Source organism: Vanessa tameamea, chromosome Z, assembly GCF_037043105.1.
Source record: "Vanessa tameamea isolate UH-Manoa-2023 chromosome Z, ilVanTame1 primary haplotype, whole genome shotgun sequence".
NCBI classification, from domain to species: domain Eukaryota; kingdom Metazoa; phylum Arthropoda; class Insecta; order Lepidoptera; family Nymphalidae; genus Vanessa; species Vanessa tameamea.
In genome coordinates this window covers 13,001,718-13,025,216 of record NC_087341.1, presented here as the reverse complement: position 1 = coordinate 13,025,216, position 23,499 = coordinate 13,001,718, and the positions used below count along the sequence as shown (strand labels likewise).

At 30.1% G+C, this 23,499-nt stretch overlaps 1 pseudogene; it reads right to left on the bottom strand.

The window, feature by feature from the left end:
* Positions 1-3,210: 3,210 nt before the first annotated feature.
* Positions 3,211-23,499, bottom strand: part of LOC113402438 (uncharacterized) — a 51,148-nt pseudogene continuing 30,859 nt past the window's right edge.

The window sequence follows — 23,499 nt, the reverse complement described above, 5'->3', positions numbered from 1 at the left end:
TATGTAAAAACTATTTTTTTATATCATAGCATGGCGGACGAGCAAATGGGGCATCTGATTATAAGTAGTCACTACCTCCCATAGACAATGGCGCTGTAAGAAATATTAACCGTTCCTTACATCGCCAATGCGCCACCACTTTGGGATCTAAGATGTTATCTCCCTTGTGCCTGTAGTCACACTGGCTCACTCACCCTTGAAACTGGAACACAACAAGACTGAGTACTGTTGTTTGTTGTTGTTTATCTGAATATCTGATGGGTTCCTACCCAGACGGGCTTGCAGAAAGCCCTACCACCAAGTAAAGGTGCCATGCCAGTCTTTAAGAAATGTTTTGTTTTAGTATTATCTACTCTCTAGTAAACTCCCTCCGAAAGTTCTGAAAAAACCGTAGCAAGAATAAAAGATTTTAATTATGATATTTGTATAAAATATACAATTTTTTATATCATATTATGACATTATTGATTTGCATTTTCTCATCATCTTGAAACCGAAACTGAATCATTATTTTTAATATTAATACAATTGTAATTAACTGAAATTTGCAAATATATAAAAAATGAAAATAAACACTAGACGCAAGGTATTTAATAAAAACTATTAAAAATGACACTGTAACACACCAGCAATCAATAATATCTTCAAACAAAATACCAAACAATGTAGTTATAACATTTAGGTGTTTATTGAGTTCTTATATTACTTTATTATGCATTATCAAGTTGTAATCTACGAGCAACAAAAATTTGAAATGTTAAAATAAATATTTTTATAAAACTGCATTTATAAAAGGTCCGGATATTTCCAGAAGCTTCGGTATTATCGCAGTCTATACCCGTAGCCCGGACGCTGCTAACAATTACGGCGTTGTCTGGTCACTTCGTGAAGTCTAGCTGCATAGTGCACACGTAGGGGCGCATGAGATACTCCGCGCATTCCGGAGTGTAACTTGCTAGCGACTAGTTGCTTCGGACAAATAGTTTGATCAGTGCAACTGAGTCTAATTGTAATTTTACTTTTTTGGAGTGTTAATCTATTTTAAAGAGTGTTTCGTTTTGAAATATTAATTAATTCTACGGGTTTAATTTTTTTCGCTTTTTTCTTAAAAAGTGATATTTAAAAAAATCTTTGAATTTTAATTCATAATTTTAGTTTGATCGAATATTCGTATTTTAAGAACTTTTTAAACCGAGTGATCTTCGGCTTCAACCCATTGTCCCGTGAAGACCAGCTTGGTAAGTATAAGAAAAAACCGCTAGAAATTTTCAAAATATAGAACGTGTTTAATGTTTAATAGTCACGTATTTTAAATTCTTCTGCTCGGTGAATTTATTTTTTACTTCCATAAAATTTAACATTTAACACACTATGTTTTTGTATCGTTTAAAAGCTACCGCGATTTGGAGCGACGGCAAAAATACAAAAGTAGGTTTTTAGATTAAATAATTTACAAAACACATTAAAAATAATATCAGGTATTCAAATTTTATTTATGGAATAACATTTTAATAACGTATTGAGATAATTTAACTAAAATTCGGTATTTTAACATAACGCGTTCATAAAATTCCACATCAATTTTCGAGTCCAGACTGTCTTGTTTGCTTTATGATATTTAACATCACAAAAAAAACATTTGTTTGAATTATATTTATGGAACCGTTACGGCGTTAATTTAAACAAACATAACTCGTTCAAAATAAAACCATCAATAAATTGCATTTCAAATCTCAAGTTGAGAGTGTCTTCTTTGTTTTGTGACATATTTTAAAAGTTTAAATAAGTCATGAGTTTCCAGAAATAGCTTCTAAACTAAACTCTGCAAATTAGCTTTATATACTTTGCGTATGTTTTAAAACCTATAATTGAGTTCTCATTTCGATTTGTGCTATGCGTTTGATACTTTTATTTTAAAACAATGTATGTCGCTCACATTGCTGTGCTGAAATTATAATGACTTTTCATTCTGCGAGTTTTATCTGTGATTATATATGTAGCGAACGTCCATCCATTTTGAATTTTGAAATTTAGGCGATAGTATATACCCATTTATAAAATTGAATGTATTTACGTCAATATGTGTCTTCGACTTATGCATTTGCTACGGACGTGCTACGCTGGTGCTACGGCAGACGCTATTATAACAAATGCTTGCGAAATCCGTAAATGCGTAATTGCATTTTATGGTTTAGAGTTATGTTTAAGAAAATATATACCATACTTATGTTTATACTTATCAACGATAAACGAAAAAAAAAACATGTTATGTATAACGTCTTTGTATAAGATTAGCGACTTTTAAGATGGCGGCACGGCTTGGGAATATTTTCTTTTTATAATTATAATGCTGATATATTGAATAAAGTCTAAATTAGGGATTAAGATCATTTCAAAGCAAATTTGCCTTTAGTCTTGCTTATGTTTATGCACTCGCTCAGACTTATAATTACAAATTTATGTTTGATTAATGGTACCAGAAAAAAAGCAAACACAAAGTTCATATTTCTGTTGCACTAAAAATGTTAATAAATTAACAATTGAAAGAAAAGAAAACGTCTTTTGGCCTACGATTATTAAAAGGCCAGCTACTTACTAGATATTATGAAAAAAAAGAAATTGCTCCGAGGTTATTTCCTATTCTTCTCATCTTCTTCTACCACCAAGTTACTTAACTTGTGGTAGGGTTTTGGGCAAGCTCGTCTAGGTAGGTATCACCCACTCATCAGATATTCTACCAGCAAACAATAATACTTAGTTGGGTTGTTTAAGGTCGCGCGTCCTCCTACCTATTACATATTAAAATATATCCCCTTCTTAGGTCCTAGGTATTTCTTTCCAAACCAGTGTTATATATTCTGTTTAAAAATTTTTATTGTTTAAATACTTCTTTTGAAAAAAACTGAAAGACTAGCTTATTAGCTAGCAATCTTCTTTCAGTTCTAGCGCTTTCCTTTAGTTTTAAACTTTCAAAATCGCGCATCGTGCGCACGTTGCACTTAAGACAAAGCGCTTTATGCGCGTGTATACTATCACGATCTTTGTTCGCACTGATGATTAACTTAACTTTAATTTTAAAATAAATGACTGACATACTAAGCGTAGCCTAAACGAGTAGGTCTAACGGGATGAAAATTTTCTTTTTAAGCTTAGATGTATAAGACAAACACGGATTTTTTTTTTTAAATGTATCCATTTAGAGGGTGAGCCTTAAGATGATAGTTTGTAAATAATAGATGCAAATCTTCTGGATCCGTCCTTACATACAGATCTCACAACTGTTGGTTTTAGATCACAATAAAAGATAACAGGTGCATGGTCTGTAAACGGGGCGTCTAACACAAAAGTTGTTGTTCTTTTATTGCTTCTAAGGATGACATGGTCAATACATTTATCGCTCCTAGTCGGAAATTCATATGCCGGTAGCAGACCGTGTGTAGAAGCGAGGACAAGGTAATCATCTACATGAGGTTCTTTACTAGCAGAGTTAATATTAATATCCCCTATGATTGCTACAGTTTTATAGCATGATAGAGTTTGCAAAACATTATCGAGACTGTTGATAAATAATGCAGTATTATGATAGGATGGTGAGCGATATATTGCAACCTAAGCAACATCAAAACCGAATTTGAGGACCAGGCAATTGCCTTTTGTAAAAGCAGGCTCTAAAACAGAAAACTCAAAACAATCTATGACGTACACCACCACCCCATCATTTTGACTAAAGTGATTTGACTTAAAAGAATTGAAGTCTAACAACGGAGGAATGACCGACACTTTATGTAACCAACATTCAGTTAAAATTAGTACGTCAACTAGATAGTTTCATCTATGTAGTAAAATTAAAAGTCTATCAAAATTGCAATTCAGGCTTCGAATATTTACATGAAAAATTTTCAATTCTGCTTTATTTTCTAAAAAATTATAACATTGATCAGGAGAACAAACTGACGAATCTGAAGCAGAAATTTAATTAATATTATTATTAATTATATCCAAGTTATTCATTTTAAATAGATATACAGGATTATTGGTAATTCGACGTATTCCCGTTAGAAGGTGATAGGGGTGATTATTTGCGATAATTTTAACCCCTATATGCATGATGCAAAAGTGAACCATTTTTGAGTTATAACGCTTTTTAGATTTTTTCAAAATAAGTCACAAATGCAACTTCAAAAATGTATTTAAAAAAAAGTATCAATTAAAATCTATTTTTTTCTTCTAATTTATAAAAACGATACTTTTTTTTAAATAAATTTTTGAAGTTACATTTTTGACTTATTTTGAAAAAATCAAAAAACGTTATAACTTAAAAATGGTTCACTTTTGCATATGGGGGTTAAAATTATTGCAAATAATCACTCCTATCACCTCCTAACGGGAATACGTCGAATTACCAATAACCCTGTATTTTTTTATCTTGGGTAGGAGCAAGCCAGTAGTGACTTTCAACCAACCGGCCATATTGCGAGCATTTGCAAACTTGAAAATTTTAAATAATATTATAGATGCAAAAGCGAGTTTATTAATTTGTTTGTGACGCTTTTAAATCGTAAGACTTTTATATATCATCAAAACATTTTACATACATGTTGTCATAGGTACAGAAATGGACATGGGTTATATACCAAGTGGCCTTCACATCGCTCACACACTGGCGAAGCTGCTGGTGGACACTTCTTCTTCTTCGTGTGTTTCATTACTGAAAGTCGTGTTTGTCCTAAAATGGTTTCACCGATGTGTCGACTAGCTTCCTCCACACCACTCTGTCCTCGGATAGTCTCAGGGCAGTCGGAATATTCAGTCCCGTTATATTTTGAATCTGGTCGGACCAGCGGGTAGGGAATCGACCGCGTGATGATTTGCCTTCTATTTTTACTACTACAACCAGCTAATTCATTTTTCTGACCAAAATAGCTAAGGACTCGTTGGTAGGTTAGGTTATTGGATAGGCTGATAGTAATCTTCGGTTGGTTGACAATAGACTTGTTGGTTCTTTTTGCTGTTCACGATAACTAGTTAGTAGAGATTACATAGATAATGAAAACGCGTGGAGTCATTTGTTGATTATCAGTAAACATAAATTTAATTGTACCTATTTACCATACCATTGTAATTTGGTTGGTGGAAAAGAGAAAATACTTAATTTCTTGCTGGTACCTCTTCTTTGATTCTACATTTCAAGCCAGTTCCAAACGTAAAATGATAATTCGAAAGTGCTCGTAATAGACAACTTGAATCTTTTTTAATGTTTTTACAATATTATAAAAAAAATATATTGAAAAAAAAACGATTTAAAAAAATTGCTTATCTGATTTTCGTTGACATTAAAAGGTCGGCTCCATAGAAGTAATTAATTTCAAATGACATGACAAATATTTTAATTTAATTTATTTGAAATGTTTATCAATGTTTCAAACATTTTGAACACGGAGAAATATCTCTCATCTGTATATTAATAATTTCGGTTATAAGTCGGGCTGCGTCCATTCCGTCATTATCAAAGGAGTGAATATCACATGGAATTCGCAAAGCGAAATTCAATTTCATAGAGTTAAGTAGATTACAAACAAACCACAGTCTATCAGGTGAATTCGAAGAAATAATGGAATAGAACTTCAAAAATATCAAGGTACTACAAAATAATGACATAACAAATTAAAACAAACAGAGTATAATAAACAATTTCCTTATCACATTTTAAGATAGGTATAGGTTATACTTGTAAATAAAAACCTATTCAATTACCTTAGGATCTATTTAATTACCTCAGCGCTGTTAGATATCCAACTGAATTTGCCTCTCGGATTAAATAGCTCGCTCTTAAGAGATCGAGGATTGTGCACTTGAACAAACAATGAAATGGTGAAATATAATTTTATTATTAGTTTAGACTATCATGAACGTGCCAAGCTTAGAAATTGTAAGTGTGCTTAGCTTATGTAAAGTATTAGTATATAGTTTAGGAGTCGCAACGATCTAGTATTCAAATAGTAAAGTATTCAATAGACAATGATAGATGCATCTAAGAACAAAAAACAAAAAAATAGTCTATATAAATTTCGAAACTCAAAATCAAACATTCTTTATTTAAGTAGGCTCGTAAAAGCACATTTGAATTACACAGTTATGTTGCAGTGTTGAAATGTAAAGCATGGTAGTTTGTAGTGATTTTGAAAGTATATTCTACCGAGAAAGACTGACAAGAAAACACTAGTTTAGTACTACTGTTATCAGAGTACAATTAAATTTATATAGACAAATACTACGTCCTCGCTTTTTTATTATTTAATAATCATGTATTGAGTAATATTCTCTATTTATCAATGTTTTTTGATATGAGACTAATTATTTTGAAGTTAAAAATAACTGTGGAATCTTATTATAAAATAATAAATATTATTTTATAGAAACGAATACCGTGCCCCAGGAAGGATTAACTTTGCGATGTAGTTTCTGCTATGTGTTATTAATTTATCTTTCCTTCTAATGTACCTATAATATGACAATATATGTACGTCCCGTTAAGCCCCATGTATAAGCCGATATTTATACTGGAATAATATTTATAATAAAAACAAACAATTGTCATTCAAAATTCACAAACCCGTCAAAAGATTTTTAATTATTTCTATACGGAATGGACTAAGAGCTTGGAATAACACATAAGATACTGTCTAGTCTGGAAAATGCACTAATTGGTTCCAAAGAGGAATATAGTTTTATTATGATCAATTAGTTTATCTATTATTGTTAAGCAAGATACTTCTGGTTTTGTATTGTTCCAAAATATTTAAGAGCCCAAATATATTTTTTGTGCTTTAAAAACGCATTTACGCGTTTCCCCCACGTGAAGTGGAGGATTATGTGGGGCTCGGAATACCCATTAAAAAACCAGTGGTACCCACACCGTCTTTTTAGATAGGCATCACACTTTGTGACATTACACTTTCGCAGAAAGAGACCATCTCCATCCAGCATCTTATCACGCAGCTAGAGCCCAAACTAACTCAATCGTATCGACTTTCCGTATTGTATTAATTCACATTAACTGAACATATTTCGTTTTTGTTCTCGTTTTTTTTTTTGACCTTAGAATGTTTGTCCTATATATGTATTTGGAAAAAATGGTAGAGGAGCTTCGACCTCGTTGATGTTGTTGCTGGGAAAGTAAAATTCTTGTTGTCATAGCAACCAAGAAAATTTAAAAAACAGTTAATATAGCTAATTTTAACCAAATAAAATATAGTAGAATATAAGTAAAAATTAAGAGTAATGTGGAATATTGAGTTGGCTTTTTTTCGGTTGAAATAATACGTTATTTATATTTGTTATTAACCTGATATAAAATATTTTAACTTAAGTAATTTCTAAGCTTTCGGATATATTATATGGAAGTCTTTAATTAGGCAAAGTTATTGGCGTGAAATAAAGTATAACATCGAAGTAAAAAAAATGGTAGGAGAGAGGGTCACACAGTAGAGTTATTTTATTCAATTTTATACATTAGGTATATTATTTCATATATTTTTTTAGTAGGCGAATTGGTATATTATTTGTATTTAAATACTTTGTTTTATCTACTTTGTTACGTACACATAAATTAATTAATGAAATCCTTGTTTAACAAAAATATCAGTTTCCAGAATTTCACTTAACTCCTAAACAGTGCCGTGAAATCAAGTCAAGTCAAATGAGAGTGGAGAGATGAAACGAATAATTACATTAAATTACAAAACTGGTTAAAGAAGAATTACCAATTAAGTTACTTTTGTACCAAAAGTACAATTCGCCTTGAAATCCGTGTCAAACGAAGCCACTCGCTTCTCCTCATTTCCTTGACTCATGGTAGAGAACCAGTATCTTATAGAGCTTTATAATGGAAGTTTTATTTCTAAGTCAACAGTCTACGGATACTTATGAGTTCTGAAATATATTCTGAAAGAATTTGTTTTCTCCAAAGTTAAAGGATTCCTAATAAAATTGGGCATGTAATTGCTTCCTCCCTTTTGAAGATAGTAATTTGAAAAGCACTTAGATTTTTTAGTATACAAACAATACATAAAGATGAAAATATGTATTTTCAGTATCGCGATGGCAACAAATCCTAAATAACAACAATACCGGCTCTGTTTATAAAATATTCTCCATCTGGGCAAGTGTCTCTTCTCAGTGTGAAAAAAGGTAGGTCAAGTCAAAATTTACTCCACGACGGCCTAGTGCGTGTTGAAGATGGCAGGAGTTAGCAAACTTAAACTTTACACATCTTCGAGACTAGTAAAAAAATATTAATCAATACGAACGTAATTTCGAAAAGTCTGAGATTCGTGCCACGGCATCGAATTTTGTTTGCTACGCAATCCTGCGTTAATATGAAATTAGAATATTATAATAATTGATATTATTTCGTACAATTTACATCAAATCTAATATATGTATTTTTGAACCGTCAATTTTTTAACACTACTACCGTTATATATATTCACTAGCGAGAAGAAGCGGCAAGAAACTCACATAGTTGTTCTTTAAAAACAAACCAGATTTAGAAACATCTGTTGATCAATCCTGCATGGGAACTCGAGCCTACATCCAAACATCTTTACAATATAAAAATATTCTTTTAGTGAGCGTAAAAGAAAACAAATGGCTTCCCCAATAATCCTTTGAATTAAGAGTAATACCGAGAACATTGACTCAAAACACTCAAGCCTTTAATTATACAAGATAACTACAGAAGCACTTGCAAATACTAAAATTATTAAATAAAATTTGTCTAACCAATCTTACTGCGACAGAGCACTAACAACGTTGTAGTTGTTTATCTTTATGTCAAATTTTAGTAAAAGATGTTACGCCTGCAACTAGTAGTGTATGTCATTTACAAGATTAGGTAAATCGTTTACATATATTAAAAATAACAGATATCCTAAAATTGAACCCTGTGGTAAGCCCATATGTGCCGATCGTAACTGGTAACATTAATTTACAATTTGTTTTGTGAAATTATGAATCAAAAGTGCTTGTAAGAGCATGTTTGAATAAAGAATACTTTGATATTGACTTACAATGCCTGATAAATTTAACATTTAACGGTACGGTATGATAACATTTATCTTAAACTGCGATTAAATTCTTAAATTTACATTATAGAACCTATGGAGGAGGGCCACGTCGTATTTATGTCCAGTTTGTTTTCAGAAATATATATAGTTGTTTATCTGTGTTTTTTCTTTTTCAGATACGCGAAAAATAAATAAGAGACACATAAAATCAATATGACTTGTCGTATGAGAATAAGATTGCAACAAGAGAACATGAGACGCTGTATGCATGAAAATAATATCTTGATTTTGGTAATATGGACCCTTTGGGTCATGGTAATATACTTGATAATCAGAAACAGACGTCAACGACAAGCCCTAGACGCTGCGAATAACAATATCTATTTTGGTATCAACCGCATAGCCCGCTGGATAGAAACGACCTTCGTTAATCTAGATGAGCCTGACGAATAAAAGGAAGACTTTTACAAAAGTATTGTAAAAGTCACTTTATTTTGATTTTTCCTTTAAAAAAACTTATTTTCTTCTGTTCATCGCGTCGTTCCTGTCACAGCTATACAGGATGTCAGACGAAAGGTAAGCCATATATAATAATACTATTTAAAGATGGAGACATATTTTCTTTCCTATTCTCTAATAGATATAAGACTTGAAAAAGAACTCAGGTAGTAAAGTTTATGTTGTCTATGGGCTAAATTAATGGAATCCAATTTATTAAACAGAATTATTTTATGGAACTGGACAAACGTAAGGTTATTATTTAAAATAAAATTGTGATAAAAATATCGTAATATTAATACACAGATATATGTATATTGTATATGTATTATTCCATGAACACCAAGTTTTCACAGAGAAAATGGAAAGAACACGCGAGGGTATACATAGCTTTGAATTTTGCATACAGATTATACATCAAACAAAGATACAAAAAAATCATGTTGGTTCGATTTTTAACATTACGTATAGGTTTTTCCCTAGATACCTCAAATTCATCACATTACTCATCAACATTACAGATGCCGTAAAACGATGCATGATATATTTGTAAATTTCTAAAATTAACATTAACCATAATTACTTAACACGACTGTACTTTAGTTTAATTTTCATAGACTATCGATTCTTATGTTATCATGAAAAAAAACAACTTTTTAAAATATTTATAGTAAAAATTGGTGATGTGCGGACAGTACGGGCGAGTATATCGATGAGCAAATGTTCAAAAATAGAAATCACGAATGGTTAAATAAATGTTTAATCCGTGCGAAGTCAGTATCAGCAACTTGTCTTTAATACAGGAATCATCAATTTTTTTTCACTACTACTACATCTATAGTATCTTACGTTTATTTTATTTATGATAAATACTTCATAAAACGTTTTTTGATTTTAGATTTTGAAGTATATTTTAAAATCTAAATTAAATTAAAAAGTTGATTGAAAAAACTTTTCATCGACTCTCATCAATAAAAGGAATTAACTTGATCTATAAAATATGTAATATATAAAAATATAATTAGGACGGAGGATATATGTACATAATATATATTATTTAATTAATGGTTTATGTACAATTCATTCGTTTTAAAAATATCTCTTTGTTGATATTAAACAATAGACATCATAACAAAAATGTAAAATGTAATATTGAATATTCTTAATTAATATATATGGATTGTATTCGCACATAATATTCCTATTTCATAACGTAGTAATTAAAACGAAGAAATTCAACGTTTGAAATCCGTTTAAATTGTGTGCAGACAAAAGAACGCCAGCAAAGGATTTATATTAAATACACGAAATTTTGAAAGAACATTTAATTATGATTCACTATTACAAGTCTGTTGCACTGACTGTAGACTGTAGGTTTGGATCGCAATGACTGAACTTCATAATCGTTAACAGCACAGACAAGAAATTTTGTATATGTGTTATAACATAACTGTTACGCTCTGGGTTGGTTCTCTTTGAGCGAGTTAACGTGAAAGTTACGAAATCCCAAATATTCATAAAATTAAGGTGTTTTTTAGTACCATCACGGTAAAGTTATTGCAATTAGAGTTATGTTCTGGCGAGGGAACTGCAGAACGGTCCACAGTACGAACATAGAAATGTTGCATTGGCAACCAATTATGACAACCCGTTTTAATAACAGCCCAACTAAGATGGTATTTACCTTTTTCAGTCCAAATCTCAACAGTCGTCAGCAAATTATAGCCAAGATACTGCAATCGATCGAATGTTGCAAATTAAATTATACGTGGCATGTACGGTACACGAAATACAGGAATAGTGATGTAATATACATTACTCTCTCTCTTTAGGTTTAAAGCTCTTTGATGTTCAAAGCTTATTTAAGTACACTCAAGTCACAAGAAGTTCTCCTAATTAAAGCTGAATTATATTTAATTATCAATTGACCGAATAGAAATGATGTATTCATTGAAATAAAGACTTAGAAAAATATTCAGTACAAACTAAAAATTAAACAAGAAAAATTATTAAAAACATTTTTAAAAACGAGCTTTTATTTCATACTTAAAATCAAAATGAAAATAATAAATTTTGAAGTGAATACAATTCTGTGCCTCGTGTAACAGAAATTATACAATTTTATGTGATATAAAAGGCTTCAAACGTGTCAAAATTTTAACATTTATGTTTTTAATCTGATTCTATTATTTTTTGTTTAATTTTTATATATTCAGACTTTGTTGCGATAGGAGAGTATTGATCAAAGATTTTATGCATTATTTTATTGAAATTGATAATAAAACTTAATATAGTAAAATTATAACTGATCGAAATCTATACATGGAAGATATTTGAGAAACTATATTACTGGGAGTATTTTAATAAATACCCCCAGTAATACGATATAGTGATATATATATATATATAATATGATTTTTAGAATTTTTGTCTGTTTGTCGTTTATCTGTTCGTTTGTTACCGCTAATCTCGGAATCAGCTTAACCGATTTGGATGCGGTTTTCACTGAAATATTGTAGTAAACTTGGGGTAACATATAGCTTTTGTTTTACTAAAATCGAGACGTTATGGACCCAAAACTTTTTAAAGAATTCCAGTGGTGTAACATCATCCCTTTGCATTTGAAAATAAATATACTGAAGTACGGCGCAGATGATTTTATGTTTACCCCGGTACCTTCTCATTCCATAAAACTTTTCTTTACTTTTAAGCGGCCAGCTTTATGTGACTGTAATATACATTACGCAGTTAGACAAATACATAATTTTACAAACTTTTTAATATTACAAGATTAAATTATAAATTTAAAACGTTCGGTTATTGTGGATTTTTATAGATGTCACTCGAATAAGTCATCTATAAAAAAAAAACAAATCTGTTCATCCATTTGGGAACTACGATTCCTCACGTCTGCATATCGTACGTATCTCTTGCGTCTCTCGTACGTAGATACACCGATATGCCAACCATTTAATACCCCTACTTTTGAGTCTTAAGTCACGCGAACATATAAACAACATAGTTTATAATAAAATTAATGTATAAATAAATCCTATTAAAATGTATTCATCTAAATATGTTAAATATGATCCTCAATTTCAAGAACTTCTGAAGACTCATCTTCAACGAGAATAGTAAAAAATTAAAAACATAAAACAGAAAAAAGATAGGATAACTTTACCTTTAACCGGTAACTACATATCCATAGCATTGCGAATTAAACTAGCTATGTGTACCGACCCGTGGCCGACTCGAGACTAACGTTTGTATTCAATTTCAAGCACTCCGTTCCGTTCCGTTTTCGTGGATTATACTAACATTATTATGCTTGAAGTAGGTACTCTTGACATACGATATAAGATTTCACGAAAATAAAAAGTACTGATAATTTTGTTCTTTATTTTATTTAAATTATTACAACTGTTAATGTGTACTAGCCGTCTATGTCACAACTCTGCGTTTGCTGCGCCGTTGCCGGTAATATAATTTTCATTTTTAATAATCTCTCTCACCGACAACAATCTCGCTGTTTAGCTTAACTCGAAAAGCACGTTCTTAACTGTGATAAAGCCCTGATTTCGTGAATGTTCTACAACTTTTAAAACTGTGATTATTTTATTTATCATCTATTAAATTCATTCATTCTTTGATATAATATAATAAAAATATTTAGAGGACAATAAATAATAAAATTAATGTAATATTATAGGACAGACTTAACACATGACTTATAACTACACATTACAGTCTCTCGATTTAATTAATACGTTTAAATATTTTGATCGTTCCTTAATTTTAGCGTCGATGTTTTATGGAATGCAATCACAGATATTTCCGAGACTCTTCAATGAGAATGTAGAATAATATCGTCAATTTTCTTGTTAAACATAATATCATTGCGAAATTCCTTTAGTGCTCGACGTTTGATTTATTGAAATAAATTTATATTTCTCGACGTCGCTTTATATTGGATTTCAATAGTTAAAATCCTTCGCGGAGTATTTTAGTATTTGATCTTTAACGATGTTAATGACTGTGATATTCCTAGTATTAAAATTGTCTCCCATTTCTGCTTCTCAGATAGCTCAGATCTTGTGTAAGAACAGTTTCGTAATAATCTATTAAAGCTTAAACGTACAATATAACAGACTTCATTCCTTTGATTTGAAGTTTATTCTCAACATTTTCTAATTTTATTATTAAAGTTTTTATTTATGTTTCGTGCCAAATACTTTTGTCTCCTAAGAAAAGAAAATATTTATTTTCTACGAGATATCAAAATGTTGTAAGTATTTCAATATTAAACGTCAGCAATTACACGGATCACATTAATTTTCGTATAAAAATATAAAGAATATTAAACTGAATTGAAAATAAAATATCTTCTAGTTAACGCATATAGATACATATTACATAAATTAAAGTACACATATAATTTTTAAATATGAACTTAGAGTCGAGTTAAAAACCGATGAACTTGGTGAACCTTATTTGAAAGCCGTTTTTTTAAATTGAAATTAATTAGAATAATATCAAGCAAAAATAATGTTTTTTGAAAAATATAAATTGATGGTTTGTGAAATCCTTAAATAATATATATATATAGCAAATCAGAAATAAACACATATAATTATAAAAAAAAACATTGCATTCCTCAATTAACTGTTTATTCCGACACTGACCTAATACGCGACGCTAAATGGAGCGCTCTCTAAATAAATATATCTAATTATACAAATTTTACTTCATCCATTGATTAGTATTTGATGTTGGAGAAATTGTGTTAAAAGTAACTACGTTTATATGGACGTACCTCGAATTAACCGGCCATAAAACTATGAATGTTTAGTTAAAAAAATACGCAAATGATAGATAAATAAGTGTCCGTGCCCAAAAATAAAACAAGCGGTCACCGCGAACGCTGACGCGCCGATAGAACGGTATGAAAATCCCGGAATACACAGTACTATTCGAAAAGATTTCGTGGATACGACGGAACGCGCGCGTTTGTTGACATATTGGGCGAAAGGATCGGAAACTCGAAGTAAACATTAATGATTAATGCGTGACATTTACCGTTGGTCAAAAGTTGAATTGTTTTGTATATAGTTCTAAGTGTTGTACTATTTTAGTTACACGTGAGTGTGTTGTAGTTATAGTGTATAGTATAAAATCTCGTGCTTAAGAGAAAAATTACAATGTTTGCTGGAGGTGGAGCAGGGTTTCAGAAGCAGTCGAAGCCTCCTCGAGAAAGCATTAACACAAACTCTGAAATTTCGCCGAGTTGGTATGTAATATTGATTTAATTTTTACTAAATGCTTTTTAACTAAATCATTCATACCTTAAAAACGAAATTAAATTTTAATAAATTTAGTACAATCATTAGATACGTCATTCCATGTAATCTTATAAAGTTAGTATATATTAATTTATATCTCCATCCAAAATGAAAATACAAAAACAAAAATAATAAAAAAAAATGTAAATAAAAACAAAACAAACAAATTGTCTTTTTTGTTTAAGCATATTAATTTTAGACCGTACAGATTTACATTTCTAAAAAAAGGGTTTTAGACAAAAAGAAGAATATTTATCAATCGAGGCTATTCATAGAGTTCCGTGATAAATATTCCAATAAATGTAACATCAAAGTTAAGCGAGATATGATCAGGCAATACCGCTTTTCAATTTACTGCAAAGGGTCTACGATATTTCGATCCTTCTGTTGGATATTTCCCGTTTCAGATAATATCTTGTTAAGGAAGGCGACAGCGTTGCACCTTATTATAAATTAGAGTGAATTCAGTAAAACGCGCATCCGTAAATCACTCGTTTACGGATTTCTTTATAACTAAAAATTTAGGTATATATGAATAATGAGACCATTATTCATTTATAGGTATTTTTTTTTGAACAATGAGTTTGTTGGCCAAATTAAAGTTTCTTATACTAATAAGTCCGATTTTTAGAAAATTATAAACTATAATCGTTTAATCCAATTTATGTTATTTACCCACCATATAGGTACCTAATTGTAAAAATAAAAATTCGTTTCAATTGTTTTTTAGATATCCTTTAGCAATCACGTTTTTAATGATTCCTATATGATAATTTAAAATAATTTCTACGATGATATTATTTTAAGTCTGAAGCGTAACGTTCCATTCCTTGTTACATCTTAAGGATAAAGTTTAACACTGTTCGAATGCGAAGAGGTGGACACAATGCTGTAAATGTGTAAGTGGAAAATATGTAGCAGAATTTTAATAAATATATAATGCAGGTTTTGGCGATGCTCTCCTTCTCCGCTAAGCACGAAATCATATTACAATCAAAAATTAAGCAAATGATAACGCAGTGTTGCAGGTCTCCTCATCTTTTGAGTTAAAGGTTAATCTTTTCCTTGAATTTAACCTCCGGGTAATATCCACAATGTATCAACCTTCTGTTTTTAATAATTTTAATTCACTTTAATTGAGGATAAAAATAAAATCAACTTATTCTACGTCAAAAGAAGTATTTAAGTGAAGCGAAAATACTGAATATAGGGTTACTAAGAAAATAAATAACTACTTGTGTTTATTTTTATAGTATATTTTAAAGTATTATCTATAATGGGTTTGTAACTATTACATTATTAAAAATAGTTCTGATACCGTCGTGCAATTGTAATTTATTGTGAGTTCTGCGTGGGCGGATTTCTTTTGTACATTTCTTTGTTTATACCTTGATTATTTCTTAACCACCTACAGCTTTAAGCCAACCTTGGGCGTTATTATATAACAAGTATTTTTCCTTTGAAGGTATTTTTATTTTTAATCTTTGATGCTTAACCAAGATAGGTATATAATAAAAGAATAATAAAATCCACTTAATAAATAGTAAAAGTATTTGACGGTAATTAATTTTATCACAACCGCAATTACTAATTTAGTATTGATATTTAAAAATCCTAATAGGCTCACAAAGGTACCAAAAACTCTAATACAAAATATGAATATGCTTACTCGTACGGCGACCAAGAATGCTTTGAACTTCGAATTCATATTCTGTGTAACGGTCAAAAATTTATTATAGATCACTTCAAATCCAGTTATTAAATTAAAAGTAAAGAATGAAAATTAAGGTATTATTATTCCGATTATATTAAAACTCAATAAATACGGTAAAAGAAAATTTTACTATTGATATTTTTTGCACACCAAATTCCACGGTATCAAATGTTTATTTCAATGAATGCATCATTGTTGTCCGGTCACATGACTGGTGATTTATAATAATTTAGATCTGCAATAACAAAAACTTTATACCAACATGGCCAAAACTGAATAGACTCTGGTATGGGCGACAGTACCCTGCACTTTGTGTACATCACAAGTCCAGCATAATGTAATACGTAGCATTCTTCATCCTACTACACTTCGAATTCACTTTGTCGATTATTGAAGCGATATTGACTTAGTAACGTGAATATCATCTTATTTATATCAGACTATATGTTAATTGATAAAGAGGTAATGTCATGGTGTAACTTTAGTTAATATGACTTCTTTATTGAACGGGTTATCATAATAAAATATTTATACAATATATAGAAAACAACACACGAGTTAGCTTTTTACAGCGTTGATTTTGTACATAATTTCAAATAATAATTAGTGTACAGACTGTGATTGTAGGCTATCAACAAATGCAATGCAACTAAACTATCATGACCATATTTGTAATGTATAATTTTGAAATTTGCTTCGTAGTTTCATTCGATTTGCATTAATTCAGTTTAGTACAATCCAGTTATTTAATCGAGACATTAAAGAAATGAAATAACGAATGTTTTTTTCATATCGTTTCAAGATATTTTTGACTTTTACGTTTTTTTTCCTGGTTGTACGTTTGTTATATACGCTTGAAAGAACCGGTACAGCGATATATATCTTGTGAGTAGAGAATTACAGATTGGCTAGTTTCATGCTTATTTCATGATATTTGCTAGATTTGTAATGGCGCCATCTATCATTTGCGTTTGCAATTCATGGGATTGCAAAAGCGCCACCTATAACATAGTTTCCACTTTACCAGTCGCCATCTGTTGGAAGACTTTCGATGTAATGTATTTCGTACTACCGGTAAAAGGGTTTCTGATTTAGTTGCAAAAATATGTAGATGGCGCTACTGTCCTTTAGTTCTAGTCTTATAGTATAGGTTCTACATTACCAGTCGCCATCTGTTGGACGTCTCTTTCGATGCAATGTATTTCGTACTACCGGTAAAAGGGTTTCTGATTTAGTTGCAAAAATATGTAGATGGCGCTACTGTCCTTTAGTTCTAGTCTTATAGTATAGGTTCTACATTACCAGTCGCCATCTGTTGGACGTCTCTTTCGATGCAATGTATTTCGTACTACCGGTAAAAGGGTTTCTGATTTAGTTGCAAAATATGTAGATGACGCTACTGTCCTTTTGTTCGTCTGATGTCACATTGATAGCATTGCCATCTATTAGATTCTTAGGTTATCACAAACATGTTAAAAGAAACGAATAAAGAATAACTCTAGCGACAACACTTTTTTAGGTCTAGATAGTTATTATAATGGTTTCGCAATATAATTATGTCTGACATTATTATTAATTTATTTAAAACTTTCTTGATTATGCTGTAGTAACAATGATTACTTTTCAATAATCCAAATTATTAATACCACGTTGGGCGCCACTTTAATCTTTGTTTATAAAGTTGACATAACTGACTATATTGCAGTTATACTAATATAAAATAGATTTGTATAGTATTGCTTGTAAATATGTCCACTAATTATAGTTATTTATGTGTTTAAAATGGAATACTATAGATTATGTCAAATAAATAAATTCGATTGACTTTTAATCTGCTAAAATTATTAAGCTTCTTAACAGTAATCATTTATACTTTGCAATACGTTGAAAAGTTTCGTGGTCAGTTTGGCGATTGCTAAATTGATTTTTATGATTTTCACATAATTTGTTTATTAATGATTTGAAATAAAGGGCTTGGATAGAAATTCATAGCTTGAGGTCCTGAAAGTGGTTTCTTCCAAATATCGAAAACCCTGTGGATAAAAAAGGGTGATATTATTGTGACGAGAACGAAAATAATAAACGTTATTCACAAATCAGTCTATACTTTAAGTTGTATAAGTATACAGTATTTTTTAATAATTACATATAAATACTTTCTGTCGGCTATGTAACGCAAATTTACTTATCATATTAACAGATCACTCCAAACTTTTTAAAATATATTATTTTTTAGTTTTACCATTTAGATAATACTATAAATTATCCTACTGTCAAAGATGAACACCATGAAATAGTGACTTATTGGAAATAAAGATGGAAAATATGGCATAGTATCCTTGATGATTTAGTTAGTAGTACATTTACGGACTGCCAGAAGTTTTAAGTTAATCTTTAAAATCGCCTTAAAGTCTCACACTGAGACTATCATTAAAATTTTCGTTATAGATATGAGTTTCTTTGAAATTTGTATATATAACCAAAGATATAAATAGTTTTCGAGCGTAGTTAATATTTAATCTCATATGACTATGAGTTGACATCGGTCCGACGCGTGTGCATAGATGGCTGCAATATCGAGTTTAATTTTCAAGCGATCCATAGAGGAACAAACAAAATTGGTATCTGTTAATGAAAATACTTCACACTTTTTTATATATTTGAATGAGTCGTAATCGCTTCCAGTGCATTTACTTAATTAGTAATCAGAAACATTTGAACTATATACATAAAATTTGATAAGTATTATTAATTCGTAACTATAACTCGTGAACTCTGGTGCTAGCATGTAAATCAAACGAATTTAATAAAAGCGAAATTATCGGTTTGATTATAACTTATATTTTATATAAAAAATAAAACTTAACACAACCTCGCATTTGTGCAGTTTATTGATAAATGAAGAAAATATTAAGTACGTATTTTTATTTTATTTCGTTCATAAAAGTATGTCATTTATGTCACTGTACGAAATTAATGAAAAATATATTTATATAAATATATAATACATGTAGTATCTACTTGTATTCAATATTCAATTATGGTTTTATATTCATCATTATAATTAAAAAACACTGTAAGTGAGATAGCCATTCGAAGGTGACCAACACATTTCATTGACTTGATCCTTTTTGGACTATTTTTAGTTTCCATCACTTTAAATAAATTTTTGACAAGTCCTGATTTAAATTCATCTATTAAATTACCGATATAACGGCATGCTTACTATGTTGGTCTGTCTTGTTTCCGGGAGCTAACGTCTGGTTATTATAATAAAAATATTTGCCGAAAGGATGCGAAAACCTTCGTAAATCGCTTTCTGACGCTTCACATCATGGGTCGTGCAATATATGAAAAGTTGTTGTAAAAAATGTTGACGTATCAATATTTGTCCACGGCTGGTAGATTATTTGGGTAATGTAACTGCCGAGGTCAACATTATATTGTTACAGCAGTCCGATTGTTTTGTTTCGTGTAATTTAGAATCAGTGACATCTTATATCTACCCTTTTTAATTCGTATGGTATAAATTATTTTTCTTCTATGTTATATTCCTAACTTAGCTCACATACTTATTAACAAGGTATAATAACGACTTAGATAAAATCTCTTCGCAAATAACCTACATATTTTTACTAATACTTAATTGATAAAAACTACCTTATGAGTTCACATTAGAAGATAGACATACTGTAGCAGACTGTTTGTAGGAATAAATTTTAATAGTACAATATTTTGATTTATCTTGTAAAGTTTTATGATGTTAACAGTTATTTGGTAAAAACACCGCCATATTTCAGCCAATTTGACTAAAATATTTACAAATTATACTTACGAACATTTTCTTTTATGCTTATTTGTATTAGAAAAATCGTATAAAAAGCCATCGAGCTTAGCGAAGATATAGACAAAGGTTTAATAGTTTCCTCGATAAATAGTACAAAACAAAGTTTTATTAGATTATAAAAAACTATTAATTATTATTTACGATTGCAACGTTTTATTAAGAACCGATGACAGTTTATCTTATTAGCTCATCGAGATCGAAGGGCCTGTTGATAAAATATACGTGAGACGTTAATCTAAATACTCCTAATGTAGACAAAACGCTGGCAATAGCTAATTGCAATAAAATATTTTCACTTTTAGTAAATACAGAATATTGCGGTAACATGTTCGAATAATTTTGCATACAGGCTAGTAGAGCATTTGCCTACGATTATAGGTAAACGTGCCGGCCTTAGCCCAGTTTACGGGCTAATGACGCAAACATTGAAAGGTAGGTTTGAAAATCGCGACTGAAAGGCACCTCATAATATTATTTATTCAATTCGTTCTTTTGTAGGAACACATTATATAATTAAAAGAAAATTGTCTTTCCCCTATTAAGCTACATAGTTAAATTGTGTGTTTTATTTTTATTTCTATTTATTGTGATTTTAGCAAATAAATGATCAATGAATATAATAAATATTAACCATATTTAGCTCAATCCAATTTATGGAGAACGAAATTAGGTGCTTTTGTGCAATCAAGCGGCAGATTTAGTTAGTTAAATATTCAAAATTTAAATATCATGTACTGCTACTGCATCGTATCTGCTTCTTTTTGTACATACACTTAGAAAATATATAAAAATCAAAAAAAATATTTATTCTAACAAACCCAGAACATATTCTTTTAAATAATTATTATAAATGGTAATATAATAATTCATTCAATTGAAACATCGTATTTGTAAACATTTTTTTAGTGGTATTTAACATTTCACAAAACTCGCAATAATTTAGGCGTCATTTAAAAGTCACTGTTAAATTGTTTTTGGATACAATTTCGTCCTTAACAATGTCTAACATTAAGAATACGGTAGACTCCTATTGCAACAATATGTAAATATTATGTTACAATAATGGTACACTATATGAATTATATTCATATAAGTGTAGGGAGATAGTAAACACCTAATGGAGCGATTAGCCTCGTTTAGCTTCTGGGTAAAGTAATTAATTTCTGTAGGCGTTTAAATTATATTTGATGCAACTTTATTGTAACCATAATTTGTTGTCGTTTCGCAGGACGTCAATAATAATTAATTAATACATATATGAAAGTTGTCGGTTTAGTGGGTAGTTATGATTTGGGAAAAATCGATTTTATCAGTTTTTGTTCTAAGAATAATTACACGATTTTTAATCATTTTACATTTAAAAGATAATAACAGAATCATTAACATCTAAAACAGCAGAAAATCGTCGTCCTTTCCACGAAGTTGCTAGAACCAACGAGCGAAATATGAAATAGTTCAAAGAATTTTTAATAACAGGTGCACGGGCTAGGTTTATCCAATTTGATGTAATATTGCTTTTCCAACATAATCTTTGAAGTTTGTAGTTCAAACATAGCAAATGTATACAGTATCTATATTAATAGACTTTTTATTTTTAAATCATTGTCTTAGCTTCGCAAAATCCACTTTATTATTTCAAGATCAATCAAGATCATTACAAAGGAAATACTTTGACAATTTTATATTATGAATATTAATTAAAATTGTCATTATTTTTATATTCATATAGTAAGGTAGTGATATAAATTCGTCTGAAAAAACAATTCCATTTTCATATACTACGGCTATACAGGCGATTGTCGATTAATTACCATTTGTATACGTACTGAATTTAAGGTAACTATAATTGAATACTCAAGACATAGTTTTATTAAATGTAATGCATAATAATCAATAATTATTATTTTTAAATACATCCGTCAGTAATTTAATGTCAATTAATAAATCTTTGTTTAATACATAAGCACAAAATACCGACTAAAGAAATTAAAAAAAAAATATTTTAGAAACATAGTCAAAAATCTACCACCTATACATATAATATAATATTAGAGGATATTTTGTATTTTTTTTTCTATGTAGTAAATGTGTTCTTTTGTGGGTTTGACCTTTAAAAATATAAAATAGTTATACATACCTGTATATTTTATACTTTATTTTCAAGTATGATTTGTATTTATTCCTGCAAAAAAACAAATTAAAGAGTAACACTTTTCCTTTACATCCCTCTTAAGCAGAAACTTTATGTAAAATTGTAAAGTATTTTCATCAGAAATATTTTCTGTACCCTCAGGCTTTCCCTTTTTTCTCGCCGTGTTTGGTTCGTGGGTCTCGCAGGCGTGGTTAGTACGCCTAGTATACCCATTCACACCGGTACATTAATTCATTAATTAAGGGGACATAAAAGGATCGCTTGCGCATACTACCGTGACGTCCCGACGGTTGGTCCACCTTTTTGGGAGCTCAAGCTTCCCTTAAAGTTTAAAATAATAATAATATTATAAATTTAGTAGACTCATTAAATACTAAAAACTTAAAGACGAACCTATAAATACTATCGACTCGTATTCGGGTAGTCATTCCCTACCCGTATACCTATAATTATTCGTTTGCACATCTATTAATAATACTATTCGAAAAAATATACGTTTCCTTCCATGACAAGTCGTTTTCTCCGATAATTTCGACATCACTACAGTCTCTATTCAATTTTTCCTCAACAATAGGTTATCAATGAGAACGAAGCAAAAAGTTACGCAACTTTCTACCCTTGGTCATTCAGTGTGGTAGCCGCACCTTATGAAAGAGATATAAAACGAATGTCGCCACGGACACTTAATCGCGTTTAATTTTTAAGATGTAAATACTTGGCTCATTTATTAAATTAACGTTGAGTATGATATTACGCTTATAAATAAAACCTGATAGGTCTACTTTGTATTCTTGAGTCGAAATTCTTGTTTGAATTTATGAACATACGTGAAAATTTGGGTCGTAAATTGATGTAAATCTAAGAAATTATGTCAGGTATTT